Source organism: Pinus tabuliformis, chromosome J (assembly GCF_031772625.1).
Source record: "Pinus tabuliformis cultivar Carrire ecotype Pingquan chromosome J, CPIR1, whole genome shotgun sequence".
Lineage (NCBI taxonomy): Eukaryota > Viridiplantae > Streptophyta > Pinopsida > Pinales > Pinaceae > Pinus > Pinus tabuliformis.
Window position 1 is genome coordinate 1,293,986,099 of NC_142295.1, and position 19,177 is coordinate 1,294,005,275.

General features: G+C 33.2%; 2 non-coding genes across 2 annotated transcripts; both read left to right on the forward strand.

The window, feature by feature from the left end:
- The first annotated feature begins 16,850 nt into the window (after positions 1 to 16,850).
- TRNAT-UGU (transfer RNA threonine (anticodon UGU)) lies at positions 16,851 to 16,922 on the forward strand. The gene has a single exon. It is a non-coding gene; the product is annotated as a tRNA-Thr (tRNA).
- A 1,881-nt stretch (positions 16,923 to 18,803) lies between these two features.
- On the forward strand, positions 18,804 to 18,875 carry TRNAT-UGU (transfer RNA threonine (anticodon UGU)). The gene has a single exon. It is a non-coding gene; the product is annotated as a tRNA-Thr (tRNA).
- Positions 18,876 to 19,177: the final 302 nt, after the last annotated feature.

Sequence of the window (19,177 nt, forward strand, 5' to 3'; positions counted from 1 at the left end):
TTGTTTAATCAAATTAGGGGTATTGTTTAGTATGACATGAACGCACATGATATGTAAAAGGTTCATTGAGTGAATCCCCTATGAGCTTACCATGGAAACTTATGCCAACAATTTTATAGAGCTATTGAGGTATGCTCCTTATATCAAATATGAAAAGATGAATATCCAATGCTTCGTCAGTGGATTGCCACAATCCTATCAGGAAATAATAGAAATTGATGAACTAAACATACTGGAGGATACCATTTGGAAGGAAAAAAAAAATTATGGTCAGTCCAAGAATAAGGTTGAATTGTAAGTAGAATGGAAAAAAGAAAGAAAATACCGATTTCAAAATAAAGGATGAAATATCCTCACGCTACAAGAAGACTGAGAAAAGTGTTAAGTTCAACATACCTACCAAAAGCAATTTCCGATAGAAATCTCCCACTCCAAGTGGGAATAAGTCAATTTAACCAACAAAAGAAGAGGTCAAAGAAATAAGGAAGAAGCCAATAAAGTGTTGGGGGTATGGGGAAGTGCACTTCTTATGATACTTCCTCCATAGACAACAAGATAGTAGAAGGGTCTACAACATCCAAGAAGCTACTTGTAATATCCCCAAAAAATCAATCTAAAATTAACCAATTATAAAAACATTATTTTTGGACGCCTAATTATTTTATTAGATAGAATCAATACTTAGTTATAAAATACTTCTTGACATTCGTAAAAATTTAAATGAGGTTGAACAGTGGAGAATAAGATCGCGATGGGAAATTTGATGGAGAGTTGGTTGGGAAACTCTCGTAAGAAAGTGAAGAGAAATTCCATGGGGAATCTATCGCAGAAGTTTTCATCTAACTTGCAACATTGAGGTTGCGATGAGGCTTTCTGCAAAGAGTTTATGCAGAATGTGATTAACCTGCAAGCATATCTATTCATTATTGTCAAAGCAGTCCTTTGCCATTGAGTATGACTATCTCCATCAGGTTCACCATACCATTCTTGTTCGTTGCATGAGCTATCGGGGAGGTTGGGTTCAGTGTCGCCAATTCACGGAGGGTGACCTTGGGGCTCTGACTGACTAGGAATACAATTATTGATAATGCCTTAATAAATTGTCTAGCAACACTCTTAAATCCAAGTTTATAGTACTAGAGTTGTAGGTAAGTGGTGCAATTCTAGATAAGTATTAATCGACGAAACAAATGGTATGCAACCCGAGCATTTAAGTCCCATCCAGATTGGATCCATTAGGGTATAATACTAGCATTATTCTGTACGTGAAATCGTTGATTGAGGGACTTTATTTCGGGTGATTCAAATACGGTTATTGATAATGCCTTAATAAATTGTCTGGCAACACTCTTAAATCCAAGTTTATGGCACCAAAGTTGTAAGCAAGTGGCGTGATTCTAGATAAGTATTAACCAACAAAACGAATAGTATGCAATGAGAGCATTTAAGTTCCATCCATTCATAAATTTACAGCCCCTGTCAAATACGTTTGACATGTCTATCAATCTACAATACATTGAAGCTACAGATAATTATATCATATCTAGATTGACTTGTCTGCTGTCGGGATGACGTTCACCCTCAAAACCAATAGCCGAGGATGTGGCAACGAGTTGATGTCACTAAAAAATTTACAATAAAAGCTCATTGTTAACCATATAAAATGTCAAAATTTTCTATAGTACGAGCATACTAATCAAACTCCATTGATTTTAGATGTCACTGCGCAAGTAATGACATAATAAATAGTATATTAACATTTTATATTTAGATTCAAATTTTTTTTTTTATTGCAATGTTTTAGAGATAATTTTCTTAACATTTTTTTTTTATAAATGTTGAAAAACACATCTTAAACCTAAGTTTAAATAAAATTAGCAATAACTATAACTATAACTCTCTATATATATATATATATATATATAATTATAATTATAATTTTTAATATTTAATTATTGATATAATATATTATGTACAAAGCATTATATTTTCACCCTAATTGGAAAGAAAAATTCAATTATTTACTGATTTTGATGTGATGTATATGTGAAGTATAGACATTGCCAAGGTTATCCAAAAGATTTTACCTTTAAATTTTTTTAACATCAAAATATAAAATTTTATAAATTATTTTAATTTTATTATTATATACACTTAATATAATATATATTTATATTCTCCTCATTATTAGAAAATTAGTTTACTTATTATTTGTATATTAAAATAATATTATTCATTATATTTTGATATTGTTTTATATATTAACAATTATGTTTATATATTCTATATATTAACAATTATATTTATATAATAAAATCGTAAAGGAATAAGTTTATATGATTGTAAAATTTGCAAAATATTTTGAAATAAATATTATAAAATTTTGATAAAACATAACATGGAAAACCTATAAACTTTACATATTTAAATGACGTTTCTATCTTAAGTTAAAAAAAAACAAATCAACTTATTATTTATGGTAAGCCTTCTCACTACCAAAGTTATGAAACACCAACATCAATAAAACTATCATAAATTGAAACCAGTTGGTGAATGAGATCACCTGAATTGCCATATTGATTACTAGAACTAAATACAACATGCATCAAAAGGTTCTTATGAGAAAAAACGGTTCAACATAGTATGCCAAAGTACCATGGCCTTATTGTTCTGTAAACCATTGGGCATGGGCATAATGTCTCTTCTTCAATCATGGGCAATGTAATAAAAAGATTTAGGCTACATTAAACTTGGATTGCTGACAAAGAACCAAGTTAAGTGGAAGAGGGCTTGATAAAAAAAAATATTCACAATAGGATTGTCCTTAGACAAGCATGTTCATACCTTCATTAATTAAGAGTGCTAAAGATAGAAAAAATAGGATCTAATACCGTGTAACCTATGTATACAAAAAAGATAAGCCATACGAAAATAAAAGACAAGATTTAAGTGGAATGAAAGGGGAATAACATATTAAATGTATCTCCTTGTTGTATAGTGGAATAGCTTTTATAACACATCAATGCAATGCTTCAAAAATTTGAAGATAATCTTTTGGTAGTCACTTTATTATTGAATAATTAGATGGCGAACTTTTTCTTCTATCGGGAAATTTTTTTATATTCTTTCGAACATTTAAGTTATTTTTTCAAATCACTCTGTGAAGTTAACGTCAATTAATTCAATTAGGATGAAACTTATGATTTGTGATCAAATTTGAAGGGCTGGTCTTAATTTTATTTGGAAGGGCATATATTTTTCTAACCCTTCAAAGATGAAAAGTTATAAAAAAAAATTGTACTTCTATTAACAAGTGTATATTAAATAAACTCTTTATAAAAAAAATGCCAAAATGAAATGGTGTTCTAAATCTTTAAAATTTAAAAAGTGGCTACATTAAAACACTATAAAATCTCAATAGAATTTAGTAAATAGGGAAACATTTTTCTCAAATTCTATTAAAAAAAGGTAAACATATGTTTATTCTATTCATTAGATAATCTTCAAAAGTATTTGAGTTTACATCATTGAAAATATAAATATATTTGCACAATGGAAAAAGTTTTTTTAGTTTTCATTTGTTTCTAATTTATACTATCTGTTTTGTTCAGCTTGAAACAATTTAAAGCAAACCAAAAAAATAAATATATACCTTCAACAACCAAGGGAATTGAACTTTTCTCTTAACATTGCTCAATCAAAGAACACTATCAATAGACTTTCATCTCCATTAAAAACTTCAAGCTTTATAGATTCAAAAATTTATGTAATTAAAAGGAAAGTTTTCCACATCTAATAGGGAAATATTGTAATATGTAATACACATCTACAGTGTTGTTGTTGTATGGCTTGGTTGGTCGTTTTTTTTGTTTAAGAATGGTTTTCAAATTTGGTCCTTACAATGAATTCAAGTTTGGTTGATATCTTTTTCTAATAATGTGGTTTCTTTTCGTTGATGTCTTTTTCTAATAATATGGTTTCTTTTCATTAACAATATCGTTTAATTTTTCTATTATTTCAACATCAACTAAAAACTCTTCATAGCAGCAATGATCCGAATGGAAAATGGCATCAACCCATGGTATTCATCCACCCATATTATTCATTGACCTATGAAATTTACCTATGGTATTATAAATGGCATCCGCCCGTGGTATTGTAAAATCCACCCATGGTACTCATCCACCCATATTATTTATCGACCCATGGAATTTACCCATGGTATTGTAAATGGAATCCGCCCATGGTATTGTAAAATCCACCCTTGGTATTCATTCACCCATGGAATTGACCCGTGGTATTGTAACTGAGAAATACTATAAGTAACAAGTCACATTTTGTAAAAGGACAGATGGTCCGCCACAATGTAGCCTTTACAGTTCAGAGGCATGTAGCCACCACATCTCTTCTCAGAGATAAGCTACCATCGCCCTAGCTCGTTTATTTTCATTACTATTTTAAATAAAAGTTTCTTTGTGGTTTTGTTTATTGGACATTCTCCTATTTTTCTTCTGGCAATTTCAATCTTTCAGATCTTGGGGTTCTCTCCCCCCAAGATCCATTTCAATCTTTTAGATCTTGGATGCCTCTTCCCAAGATCTGGATCAGTGGTATCGGAGCAGGTTATGATTCCATGGGAACGAGGGTTTGATGCATGTTTCAGTTTCAAATTTTGCAGCAATATTCAACAAACTTCAGGCATGTGCTACAACCTCCACAGAGCACTTTCTTGGGTCAAGCAGGAAGAATTTTTCTTTTTTCATTTTTTTGCAGGATTTTTTTTTTTGGGCGGCGACTTTGCAGATCAGATCTGAAACATTTGGTACAAAATTTACAAAATCAAATACAAGATCTGGATTCCTCTTGAAAAATCACCCAATTTCAAAAAAAAAATGGGTCAAATCGGAGTCCGAATGTGGGAGATATCACTGATTTAAAATCAACTATTTTATCAGAATTTTTGTGACGACGGAACTGTTGCAGCGCAAATCTGAGATCTCAGAGTGCCCAGATAAGGATTTTCATCACATGGGAAGATGCAAAATGGTCCTTCTGCTTCCAAAAACAGGTTATAATAAATATTTTGAGTTATATTGGCCGAGTTATGTCCATTTTAATTCTGGAGCAGCATTTGGAGCGGGTTCCATTGGAGACGTGCCCTCCCACCCCACTTTAGTAGGCACCTGCTTCACATTCATTAGTTTCAACATAGCAGCATTCGGCTTGGGTTATTTGGAGACGTGCCTATGTAGGCACCTGCTACTTCATCAGCAACCAACATCATGGTTATGGGTCATCCACAAACCCACACTTCATCGAAGTCCATTTGCTAGGCCGCACACTGTTAGTATCACAGTTTGTCCCTAGCATTACAGGGTATCTCTATCTTTGGATCTTCGTTCGTCATGGGTATGGGTCATCCACAAACCCACACTTTATCGAAGTCCATTTGCTAGGCCGCACACTGTCAGAATCACAGTTGGTCACAAGCATTACAGGGTATCTCTATCCTTGGATCTTCGTTCATTATGGTTATGGGTTAACCACATAAAACCCTTATCTTCAGTGGCTCTTCATATTCCACAAATGCTTCGCAGGAGGGAACTTTACGCAATGGGGACCATTGCTTCTTAAGGAGGGAGGAATGATCTGAATGGAAAATGGCATCAACCCATGGTATTCATCCACCCATATTATTCATCGACCCATGAAATTTACCCATGGTATTATAAATGGCATCCGCCCGTGGTATTGTAAAATCCACCCATGGTACTCATCCACCCATATTATTTATCAGCCCATGGAATTTACCCATGGTATTGTAAATGGCATCCGCTCGTGGTATTGTAAAATCCACCCTTGGTATTCATTCACCCATGGAATTGACCCGTGGTATTGTAACTGAGAAATACTATAAGTAACAAGTCACATTTTGTAAAAGGACAGATGGTCCGCCACAATGTAGCCTTTACAGTTCAGAGGCATGTAGCCACCACATCTCTTCTCAGAGATAAGCTACCATCGCCCTAGCTCGTTTATTTTCATTACTATTTTAAATAAAAGTTTCTTTGTGGTTTTGTTTATTGGGCATTCTCCTATTTTTCTTCTGGCAATTTCAATTTTTCAGATCTTGGGGGTCTCTCCTCCCAAGATCCATTATCAAGCAACTACATGGGCACCCACACGCACAACTTATTTCCTAGATGTCGAATGGAGAGAATGAAGCGGGAGACACAATAGTAGTTGTATGGATAGCTATTGGCATTCTATATCTTTTGGGAAGACCAACTCGAAAAGGAAAATTAAGTTGTAGCCCTGTAAATGCACCAATCTAATGTTGTGTGGTTATTAATAGAGCCCTGGAGTTTCATTTTCACACTTCTCCCCAGTTAAAAACTCTACATAATTTTATGGGAAGCACACTTATTATTTCTCAAATTTTTTTATAGCATTAATTTCTATGTTTTCAAAAATTAGAGAGTTAATAAAGAAAAAGGCTTTTTAAGATAAGAGAAGAAATACGGGGTTTTAAATGAAGTTTGATTTTACAAATGCTAGGCTTAATAGTAAGCTTGATTACAGTAAGTTCAAATGGCAGCAATGCTAGGCTTTTGTAAGCATTATGGTTGTCAGTCACAGAATCATCTAAAAATAGAAAAGAGATGGTAGTAGTTATTTACAAGAATATAAAAAACTTTCGAATCACTAAGCGTAGTTACCACCATCTAATGGGGTAATTTCATAATTGAACAATCTTGTCTGAATGGTTGTCAAAATTGAACAATCTTGTCTGAATGGTTGGTTGACAAGAAAGAAAGAAAATTTTGCAAATTAGGAAAGAAAATGAAGATAGAACAAAAAATGTGGTTATGATATAAAAATGTCATATATCACTATAATCTATTTTTAAACACAATAAAATTACATCTTTAACTAATTTATTTCATTTATTACTATAAAATGAGAATGTATTCATTTATTACTATAAAATAAGAATTCAAATTAATAAAGAGATTACTCTGTCTATATACTGATGTTCGCTAAAAAGAAACCCTAAATAAAGAACCCTATCGGTCTTATTATGCTATCTCAAGATTTCCATGTCGAACATCAGAGTTTCAAAGTAATGATGTCTTCATGGAAAATGTGAGGAACCCTATCGGCCTTATTATACTATGTCAATATATCTATGTGGAACATCAAAGTAATTTCATGAATATGTCTTCATAAACATAGGATGGAAGATGTTTTCATAGCGATAGGATGATCAATACTCAAATATATTCAGCATGATCATTACTCGAATATATTCGACATCCTCAAAGATGTACTAGATGATAGTAGTTATTTACAAGATGAAGAAAAAAAATTGTGAATCAGTAAGTCTAATGAGGTACTATCATAATTGAACAATCTTGTGTTAATGACGAGTTGACAAGAAAGAATAAAATTTTACAAATTAAAGAAAATGGAGATAACACAGAAAATGTAGTATGTGGTTATGATGTAAAAATGTCAACACTGTCACTTTAATCTATTTTTAAGCGCTGGACAAGTATGAAAACAATCATTTCAAATGTTGAACTGCATACCTGTTGAAGGCCATTGATTGGGATCGTGAAATCGCTTGCCTTTATCGACAGAAACTTCATAACTCCCCTTCCAATCCCCTAGGAAAACGAATATATGAAAAAATATGAAGTGAAATACTTCAATGGATTGATTTTTCACAGTTGAGCAGAGCAAAATGTAATTACAAGTAGAAGTAAATATAAGGAGACAGGAATCCACATCAAACCTTCGAGTTGAATGGAAATATTAATAGATTCTGGGTGATACAAAGTGTAACCTTGATAGTTCTCATTCCGTAGCAATTTCATCGTTTCCTCCTCATGAAGGGAAAAAAGCTGTCGACTTTGCTCAAAGACTTAGTCCACAAAATCTTCATTGATGACATGATGGATGATATAAAAAAATACAAAGTCTACACATGACTATATAAAGATCAATCAACCATTCCATACATAATAATTTTAATGGGTTCCGCCTAAATCAATGAACTGAATGAAAGGCCAGGGAAATGAAAGTTGAAAATTAAAACTGAGAGTTAAAGTACCTTGCTAACTTGTGCTACACATGACTATATAAAGATCAATCAACCCTTCCATATATAATAATTTTAATTAGTTTCACCTAAATCAATGAACTGAATGAAAGGTGAGGGAAATGAAAGTTGAAAATTATCACTGGGAGTTAAAATACCTTGCGAACTTGTGCTGCACTTGCCGTAAGATGGGATTGGAAAAATCAATGCAGACAAGATTCACAAGCTCAGAATAATCTACCTCAGTCATCGTTAATTTTTTCTTTTATCATTTGTTTCCTCTAAATCTTTGATACCTTCAAAATATGCATGTTCACGGATACCAATACATAGATACTTATGCTCTGCTATGAATGAATGCAAAAAGAAACCTCTGTTATCAACTAATGCAAACATAAACCTCATATCATTACTGCTAGCTCTATCAGTGCTGCCATTATGACTGATGTCCTAGGAATGGATGAACAGCCTCCATTACGTCCCATTTCACTTTCTTGAGTGTTGCCAGAATCTCCTGCAGACTTTAGAGTGTTACATCACTCAGAAAATTGGAATTTTTTGAAATGTCCTACGAACACGCAACCCTTCATTAGGCATTTTATAATATTATTTTAATTTTTTGTAAAACTTGTAAAAATCAAAATTTAAATTTCTTTTGACTAGTAAATTTTGCTGAGCACTTCTCTGACGTGCTAGAGGGCTTCGAAAGGGCTATGATGTGTTCAAATTTGAACACTGCTTATGACAATCCCAACCTTCTTTAATGTAGAGTATATTTAGTTATTTTTTAAACCATCAAAGCTTATTGAATTCTTTGTAAATACCTCATCATCATCTTGATTTATCAAACATTTTGAATTTTTTTGTGACTCAATCATTTGGGATCTTGATCAAAGGTGATCAGATATGTTAAAACATGTTTATTAATATTTCTCTATTGATAATCTTAATATTTGAATATTTTTCTCTATTAATCACTTTAGTATTTAAATCTTTTTAGCTTTGAGAAATTTTAAGAGAACATCTTTTTATCATTTAAACTTTTATATACCAAATTCTAATAGATCGCAACTATAATGAATTGGAACCTCAAACTAGAAATGAAATAAACATAAATGCAATAATACTTCACAAAGATTGTTCCCAAAGATCGTTCCCAACCTTCTTATGCACCCTCTCATTACATCATCTTGGCTTACATCATCTTGTGTTAGGATTCAATTATGAAACTTCACACACACCACTAATTTGATATATATACCAAATTTAATAAATGCCGCTATAAATGTGATAGTATCTCTCAATAAACCTCATATTTTATGAATTTATCCCTCGATAAAATCAAGGCGCACACATATATGCTCCATTACAACACATACTACGCCTCATGTGCTTTTTTCATATTAGTTACTCATGGTTAAGCCATTCATTCACTTTTATTTTTATGACAAGCAAATATTCTAACATTTTGTTGCTCTCATCTTTTTCATTTGTATTTCTTTAATTGATTCACTTTATATCATGCTTATAAAATGTCTTTGAACTCTATTAAAGATATGTGTTTGAATCTTATTACCAATTTCAAATATAAACAAAAAGCTACAAAGGGATAAAATTGAATGATTCCAATTTCAAGTTTTATATTAGGGGAATTTTGAGACAAAAAATGGGTTTCGAAATGAGAAATGTACCAATAAAGTCAACTTTAAAAGTATCAGTAGGATTCAAAATGATGATGTTATCTAGAGGGCAAATATTTTTGGAGGGAAAAGAAGAAAACTACTTTTTAATCATGTTTTTGACTTCTCTCCTTGTATTTTTACTTAAATTTCAGGCATAGGCACTCATTAGATGCATAATTAGATTTTGTATCCAACGAGTACCCACTCTGCATAATTTTGAGTAAATCTATACTGAGAAAAAATTAAAATACAGGAAAAAAACATGTTTAAATAAGTAGAAAAACAAAAACAAACAAATATTTAAAACACTATGATCAAATATATTTTGAAATCACAAAAATATCTAATTTCCATTGTGAGAACCCTACACGAATGAAATTTGCACCTATATATTTAGAATACAGTTTTTTTCAACTACTAAACCATAATGCGATAGAATTTTAATATATATATATATCTATATCTATATATATATATATATTTCAAATCTTGCCTGCTACCTATCATATTCCATAATTGCAAGTTTTACTATGTGACATATTCCATACCAATACAATTTTCATTTATATATGGGGAGTTGAATTGTGTGTGTAATCTCCATCACATATACAAAGTAAAACATAGTATACCACACACTTTTATGGGTGAAGAAAATATTTCACAATGACTATATCTCATAATGTAGACCAAATTTCTTTCCTCTTCAGATATGATTAATCGATCTCCTTAATGTAGAGAAAGAGTATGTGATTCCCAAATAATGAGGTATATTTATTTCATTAGGCTTTGCATCACAAAATCGTTATTTGAGTCGCAGCAGAAATTATCTTCTCCAACACTGCATCAGATTTCAAGAAACAAGAGGTTGCTTTCATGGAAAAACTTGACCTTGTTGTAGTTTGAAAAAAATAAGAGGCTAACCATATTGAGAACCTTGAATATATTGATCTTGTGAGTCTCAATGTACCATTGCTCAAGTTTGAATCTGATAAACCGAAAATCTTTTGTTTCCTTATTCAATTATACATACCTCCCTTTGGTTCAACCAAATTTGTGTATAGGCCCAAAGCATTTCAAAGCATTTCCAATATTCTTGAATGTTTCATCATCCCACAAGTGCAAACGAAAATGAGACAATTTGACCCATATTGGTCCCATTAAGGGATATCATTTTATGGGTTGAAATATAGACTCCAATGTTCTAGATAAATATTTTAAGCCCCACTAAATAAGCCTCACTTTTAAAAATCAGAACATTTTCATCCTTATCTTCAAAGTAAAAAGTGAAAATTCATTTCCCGTAGAATGTAGCAGACGCCTTCCCTTTTATTAGAGGTCTCCAATTCTTGTCAAGGCAAGTCTTTAAAGACTTTGGAGAAGTCTAAATAACTTCGAGCTTCCCTATATGTCCTCAATCTCCTCACCATAAATCCATGGACCTTGAAAAGTTAGCACTGATTGAAACGTTGGGGATATCATCTATTTCCTTGACAAACTTGGATGGGCACAACTTTGAAGCTTTGGATGGGATACAAGTAGCATGCTAAATGCGTCAATGTCGAGAAAGTGGAGGAGGGACTAGCCCCCTAGAGCTTGACACCATATGAATTCTACAAAATCAACTAGGGTTTCAAGCAAGTAGAGCACACGCGAGAGTGGAGATTATAGTTTACATTTTATTCACATTCTAAACTAAGATGCTTATGTTGTTTTTTTATAAGTTATATCATAATACTACCTTTAACTGGCTAGCCTATTATCATAAATGTTTGAGGAAACATTGATGATCGCTTCAAGTGGAAGGATTGAAAAATGATTGGTAAAAGAAAAATAAGTTAGAAATTTTTTTTTTTCTATTACACAAATATTATTTTTGCAAAAGTATGTCATATAAAAGAGCCTAAAGATTAAATAACCCAAGGATCAGCGCGCATGTTTCTATACTGTTTATTGAGAATGCTCCAGATGATGATGACCCCATGGATGTACAGGGGCAATGGAAGCAAGTCAACCCAGGGGAAGCAGAGCAGGCTCCGGAAGCTGATATGGAGCAGGAAGCAAAGGTATCGGCTACAAACTCGGAAAATGCCAAGCATACTCAGAATGTTCCAAAGGCGGAAACTGGGGAAGAGGCAGCGACCTCTCCAACTAATGCTGAGCGGGAAACCTATGGGTGGTGCCCAATTGTGGAAGTGCAACTAGACGATTGAAGGCGCCCGCGCCCAAGGTTCGCCTGGTCGCTCAAGGTTCAGTTATAGTCTTTGGCATTTTCTGTTTTGTTATCTCTGTTTTGTAATTTTTGTTAATGATGTGGGTAAGAGCAGTCTCCCCTGTGAGGGAGGAAATGGATGGCACCCCTTTTTTGTCTGATGCCCCTGCGAGGGCCTACGTCTATGGTCAGCCTTGGTTTTTTATAATATTGCCCCTGCGCGGGCTTGCAGCGGTGGTCAGTCTCAGTGTCGGTCTTAGTCTAGTGCCCCTGCGTGGGCGAGAGCATGCTTCTGTGTCTGGTGCATTATCGGCTCTCGGGTGTGATGCCCAGAGCCTGTCTCATACTGGTTTCGCCATGATGTATTTTCGACCTTTGTATATATTTTAATAGATTAGTTTTTTTACCGAGAAAAAAAAAAAAGAGCCTAAAGATTTGCATAATTTTATACTTACCATGGATGTTTAGAAAAAATATAATGAAAGGTAACTGAAAAAAATTACCTAGTGGTGTTTAAAACCATATAGAGTGGATTGAGAATCAAAGTAACATTTATTTATGACAATAGGCATGTCTATTTTGGAATAGGGCTTTTCGAATTTTAATTAATTATAAATAATTATTAGGTGGATGGTAGGGATTTAACCTCCATAGAATATTCTTAGTAGTATGCATAAATCAAAGGCTAAGAATTATTTCCAAAGTAGTTATGCCCTTTTTCCCTTTTAATTAAATGTATTAACTAAAAAAATATCATAAGCACAAGTGTCATATGAAGTGAGTTATGGTTTTGGGACATATGGTATTGATAAGCCATAGTAATGACCCATGGTATTGTAACAAAACATATTTACACATTAAGAATATCCATGATAAAGTGGGGTTGAATCTCCATAGTTAAGAATATTGTTACATGTTTTTTAAAATGCACAGATGTTTAACTTATATATTATTTCTTTTTATCATTAGAAATAAAAACAATTATAGGGGTGGCAGGAGGGCGACATGTGTTTTATAGCCCTGAAGGAAATTTGGTTACAAGGTATGCATGGGGTTGGGAAATATGACCAATAACCAAGATGAAATGCATCGATTGTTACAAGGTTTGTTTACAATTAAAGCTATTCAAGTCACAAACATTGTTATCCTTGGAGACTCACTTATTATTATTCAACATCTTCAAAACGAACCTTGGCAAAAAAAATCACGTAGAAAATTTAGTAAAGAGAATCGCAATGTTGTTGGATGGACTCCCCCATAAAGATTTCTTTCATATATGAAGAAATCAGAACATTGAAGGAGATAAGAGTGTTAACCGGGCTTGCTAGCTCCACACAAGGAAGCTTAAAGATAATGGTGAAATAGGTTGGTGAAACATCAGTGACATCCCCTAGTTAATAATTTCTCTCATTGTAAATAATTGTAATTATTTAAATGGCTGAGAGACAGAGACATATTCCATTGCTTTAGGAAGGATATTGCTTAAAGGAATTATTGTTTTAAACTTTAATCATGATTGGTTGAAACGATCTTAATGGGCTAACTATGCAATATGTTAAGAAGTTCTGGTGGTTAGTGCTAAAATTTGATTTGCTTAAAGCTTATGATTGAGGTAATTGGGTCTTCTTGAGACTAGTTTTACGATAAATTGGTTTGCCTCTTAATATTACTAATTGGATGATGGGATGTGTTACTTCAACAAGCATTGCAGTACTAGTCAAAGGCATACCAACTTGGTTTTTAAACCTTGCAGAGGAATTTGGCAAGGATGTCCACATTCACCTTTTCTATTTCTATTGGTGGCAGAAGGAATAAGCATTCTTCTCAACCAAGCGACAACGGAAGGGAGAATCAAATGTATACAAGTACCCACATTGGTCAAACTCATTCAACTGTGATTTTTTTATGACGTTCTCTTATTTGGACATGACTCAATTGAAGAATGGAAAAATATTTGAAACATAATTGTGTTGTATTGTGAAGCTACAGACATGGATGCTAGTCGTTCAAGTCAATTATGTTAATTAATGGAGTTCCTCAAAGTCTAATTTTAAATTTAAAAGATTTTCTTCCTATCTAGTCTTTTTCCTTTAGATGGGGGAATAAAATATCTTGGTTATCATTTAAAGGCTAACAGTTATCGAGCTGCAAATTGGCTTTGGGTGATAAAGAAAGTGGAATGACGAATCAATCACTGGTGCAACCGATGGCTCTCTTTGGGAGGTTGATTGATCCTGGTAAAATCAGTTTTGGAAGCAATCCCAATCTATTGGTTGGCCCTGGCTAGTGTACCAAGGACAATTATAAACATAATTAGAAGTTTATGTTTTCATTTTCTTTAGAAAGGAAAAAAACAAAAAGGGATGCATTTAGCAAGCTAGAAATAAATTGTCAACCCAAAGAAATTGGGAGGATGGGGGCTTAAAAACATTTTCATTTTTACAAAGGTGTTAGCTTCTAAAAGTCTTTGGAGGAGCATGTTTAATGCTAACCTATGGGGAAATCTAATGCAAAACAAGTATTGGAAGAATAAAAAATTCCAAGAATGGATTCAATTATATACGAATTCATGGCAAGGAGGGTCAAATATTTGGAAGGCGTTGTTGTCAGTGTTTGACATAATTAAAAAAGGTCTTGTTTGGTTGGTAGGATATGAAAGAAAATAGGCTTAAGCAAGCATTCGTGGATAGGAGGCGATTGGGCCTCAAAAGTATTTCCTCGAATCTAGCGGTGGCATTAAAGTATAAAGGAATTTCTTTTCTTTTTGAAGCGATTGATCCTGGCACCAATGAGATGTCCTTGAGACCTTGGAAATTAGCTAATTCTCTAGGCCTCACAGGGAATCTAGCGTAGGAATGGACACAATTTGTCTTGTCATTTGCATAAAATGGCATTAGACTAAGGAGATACCTAGAAAAACTCATGTGGAAAATGAAGAAAGAATGCATGGTAGTGACGACGAAAGTAGCTTATGAAGTGATGGTGACACAACTCTACTCTTTTCAGTGGTATAAGGCTGTTTGGAAGTGGCATTGTCCTTTAAAGATATGCCTCTTTCTATGGATGAAACTAAATAATAAGATCCTTATGCAGAGTAATCTTTAGAGGCAAGGATGAGAAGGGCCTACAAGATTCCCACTATGTTGTGACAATCAAGAGTTAGTGACACACCTATTCGTGGATTTTGTTTTTTCACAGGTGGTGTGTTGAACAATCTTGTTTAAGGAGGCCTATGCAGGGACATGGTTAGGTAGGTCGTTAGGGGAATGCCTCATAGAGTGGGAAAAAAACCCCAGCCTTGGAGCATCTTTCCAGTCTTCCAAGTTTGTTCCTTTGCCATACTTGGTTACACCATAATATAACCATGTTGATTGTCAGGTCCCAGATATCGAGCAAGTGTTGCAAAACATTGTAATGAAGGAACTCAACAAAGAAGGTATAAATAAGAAGAACAAAATTCCAATTGGGCACATGATAGATAATGCAAAGGCTTGGGCCTTATTTGATGGATCCAAAATTCATATCAAGGTTGTATGTGAAGCGGAAGCTACATTTCACCTAAACAACCATCACACATTTGCTTCTTAGCCTGGGGCTAGGGCCTAGAACTAATAATAAAGTAGAATTAATTGAGCTTTGGCTCATCCTTAACTTTGCAATGTCCATGTAGGTGAAGTGCTTACAAATATTTGGTGATTCTCGAGTGGTTATGATTGATTTTTGATGATTGATACATTATACAACTTGGGCCTAAATACTTGGCAACAAAGAATTCGCCAGTAACAGGAATTTTTTGAGGAGCTAGAGGTACCACATATCTGTAGGGAACACAATGTTGATGCAAACAAAAGATAAAAGGAAGCATCACTCCAACCTGTTGAAAATTTAGTGATTACAAAAAAAGTCGCTAATGTCCTTAGGGTGAATGCCAACAAAATTTTCTAAAATTAAAGTTGTTGAATCGTTGGAACCTTGCCTATTTTTATATATAATTGTTTTAGGTTCTGGATTGTTAGAATTCCATAACCCTTGACAGACTTGTTCGAGAGATTGTAATTGAACAATACTTTGTATACTTTAATGCGTATACTTTAATTTCAATAAAATAACAAGTATATGATTTTTTCCATGAAAATATATATAAAATTATAATATGATAATTTTAAAATGAAATATAATATAGAATAATATGAAATCAATATCAATAAATATAAAAAATTGTTATTATGAATTTGGAAACTTTAAAGATAAAATACAAATTCAAATTATGTGTTGGAGTTTGAATTTTTTATGATATTTAGATGAGGTTATTCATTAAATTTATATATATATGTATGCTTATTTTAAAATGAAATATAGGGCATAATAGGAGAAAATTTACATAAATAAATATAAAAGATATTACTATAGATTTAGAAATTACAAAAAGTAAAATTATAAATTTGATTTATGATATAAGATTATGATTTTTAACTATAAACTTAATCAATAACTATAAAATTTAATGAAATTTACAGTGAAATTTTTTTTTGGTTTAGATTCACAAAATCTTAAACCTCAAAGTACGAGGTAAATTCAAATCTGTCACTTACTACCGTAAATACTTTGTGTTGAGTTTCCAGTTGGATGAAGGGTACAAAAGTAATGTGTAACCCCAAAGAAAAAGAGGAACACAAATAGATTATTTTTTAATCGTGAAACAAATATTATCTAATATCGAGCCGAATATTCGTTGGCTAGATTTCCGCGAAATATGATCAACTCACTTGAATGGTTGGAATGACGGATTAATTTTGAATTTTACAAAACATATTCTATACAGGTATAACAACATGAATTTTTTACTTACAAATTGGCCTCTATAGCTCAGTGGTAGAGCGTCAGTCTTGTAAACTGAAGGTCCGTAGTTCGATCCTGCGTGGAGGCAGATTTGTGCATCCGCGAAGTTTATTTTCAATTTGCAGTACAAGGTTTGCGTTACTGTGCTATAGGCATTGTCTTTTCTTTGCCATCCTTATAATACGATTTATGAGATATAGAGCATTTTGTCACCCGTAAAAGCTTGTGATATACTGTATTTGATCCAACCCCATATATAAAATAATTTTTAAAACATTGGTTAAAGCTGGAATATATTAGCTGGTTGAAGCGATTTAATACTTTGTCAGTGCCTAGCCATCGCTATAGTTCCTGCTATCGCTAAAGGGGGACTAATTAATATGTCAGTATCAATTAATATTTGAAATCATAGTTATTAAGTTCGGTTGTATTGGCTATTTTTTTTTTTTAAATTCGATTAGATTCTCTATCAAAAGTTTAATATGAAGGATGTCAAGGTTGTTGGTACACTTCTTGGAGCTCATTTCAAGTTGAGCCTTGAGTTATGTCTTAGTGATGATAAGAAGAAGTAAGAAATGAGCAAGATTTTTTATGCTTCACCAGTTGGCAACTTGATGTATGTCACAGTAAAATGGATTTTGCGGTATCTCAAGGGTACTAGCCATTATTGTTTATGTTTGGTCATAATAAGACTCCGCTTGAAAGATTTACAGATGTAGATATGGACACTAGAAAGTCCATTACAGGTTATCTGTATACATTTGCAGGAGCAGTGGTGTCTTGGGTGTCAAGGCTACAAAGAATAGTAGCTCTCTCTACAATAAATGCATAGAACATTGCTGCAATAGAGGCTTGTAAAGAGATGTTGTGGATGCAGCGATTCTTAGAAGACATGAGAATAAAGCGGGACAAGTATGTGCTATATTGTGATAGTCAGAGTGCCATTCACTTGCGAAAAACTCAACATTTCACTAAAAAACCAAGCACGTTGACTTAAGGTATCATTGCATTCGACATGTGTTGGAGGAAGGACGGTTATCCTTAGAAATCCATACAGATAGGAACCCTACTCACAAAGATTCTACCAAGAAATAAACATGAGATATGTAGAGGCATGGTAGGACTTGGTGTGACTTGATTCAGGATTCTTCATTCGGCTTCAAGTGGGAGAATGTTAAAGCGTTGTCTTCAACCGTGTGCTGCCCACACCACCAATGACAACCTACCATACCGCCCATCTGTTTTGCATGAATTTCACATGTAGCTTATTCCTATTAGCTCTGTATTTATCTATAAATTTGTATTTCCCTAAACCTTAGAAAGCAAAGTCTGTGTGTAATACTAGCTTGATTTCATTCTCCATTAAAAATGTATTTATGTTTTAAAGATAAGTCTCTCTAATGAAATTGTTGTCTCTAAATTCTTAAGTAAGCCCACTATTTTTCTCCCTCTCTTAATGTTTTGTTGTGCTCTACTCTCACACAACTTTCGTATTAAAGAATTACAAAGAATGAATGGCATAGAATGTTAAGTTTTATATTTTAAAAATTGTAAAATCTTGAAATATATATTTTTTATTTTTTTAATTCTATTAGTTGTATCATTTTGTTGGATGATAGCTATTAGTTAGTTGGACAATATTATTAGATTTGTAATGATCATTTGTTTGGAATTCAATTAAAGGTGCTCATTTTTTGTCACTTACTACCGTAAATACTTTGCGTTGAGTTTCCAGTTGGATGAAGGGTGCAAAACTAATGTGTAACCGCAAAGAAAAAGAGGAACACAAATAGGTTATTTTTTATTCGTGAAAGAAATATGATCTAATATGGAGCCGAATATTCGTTGGCTAGATTTCCGCGAAATATGATCAGCTTACGTGCATGGTTGCAGTGACACATTAATTTTGAATTTTACAAAATATTTTTTATACTGAAGTAAAACCATGAATATTTTGGGTAACATGGCGGCCTCTATAGCTCAGTGGTAGAGCGTCAGTCTTGTAAACTGAAGGTCCGTAGTTCGATCCTGCGTGGAGGCAGATTTTTATTTTCAATACGCGGTACAAGGTTTGCGTTACTGTGCTATAGGTTTCATTTAATTATCTTTTTCATCCGGAATTTGCTATAATGTTCAGAGTCCAGCTCAGAGACGCCGTTCATAGATTGACAATTTTGCTAGGACTTACAGTCATCCTTATACTGTATTTGATTCAACCCCATACATAAAATGTTTTTTAAAACATTGGTTAAAGCTGGAATATATTAGTTAGTCAAAGCGATTTAATACTCAATCAGCGCCTATTGATCGCTATATAGGTGCTATAGTCCCTGGGGAAAGCAG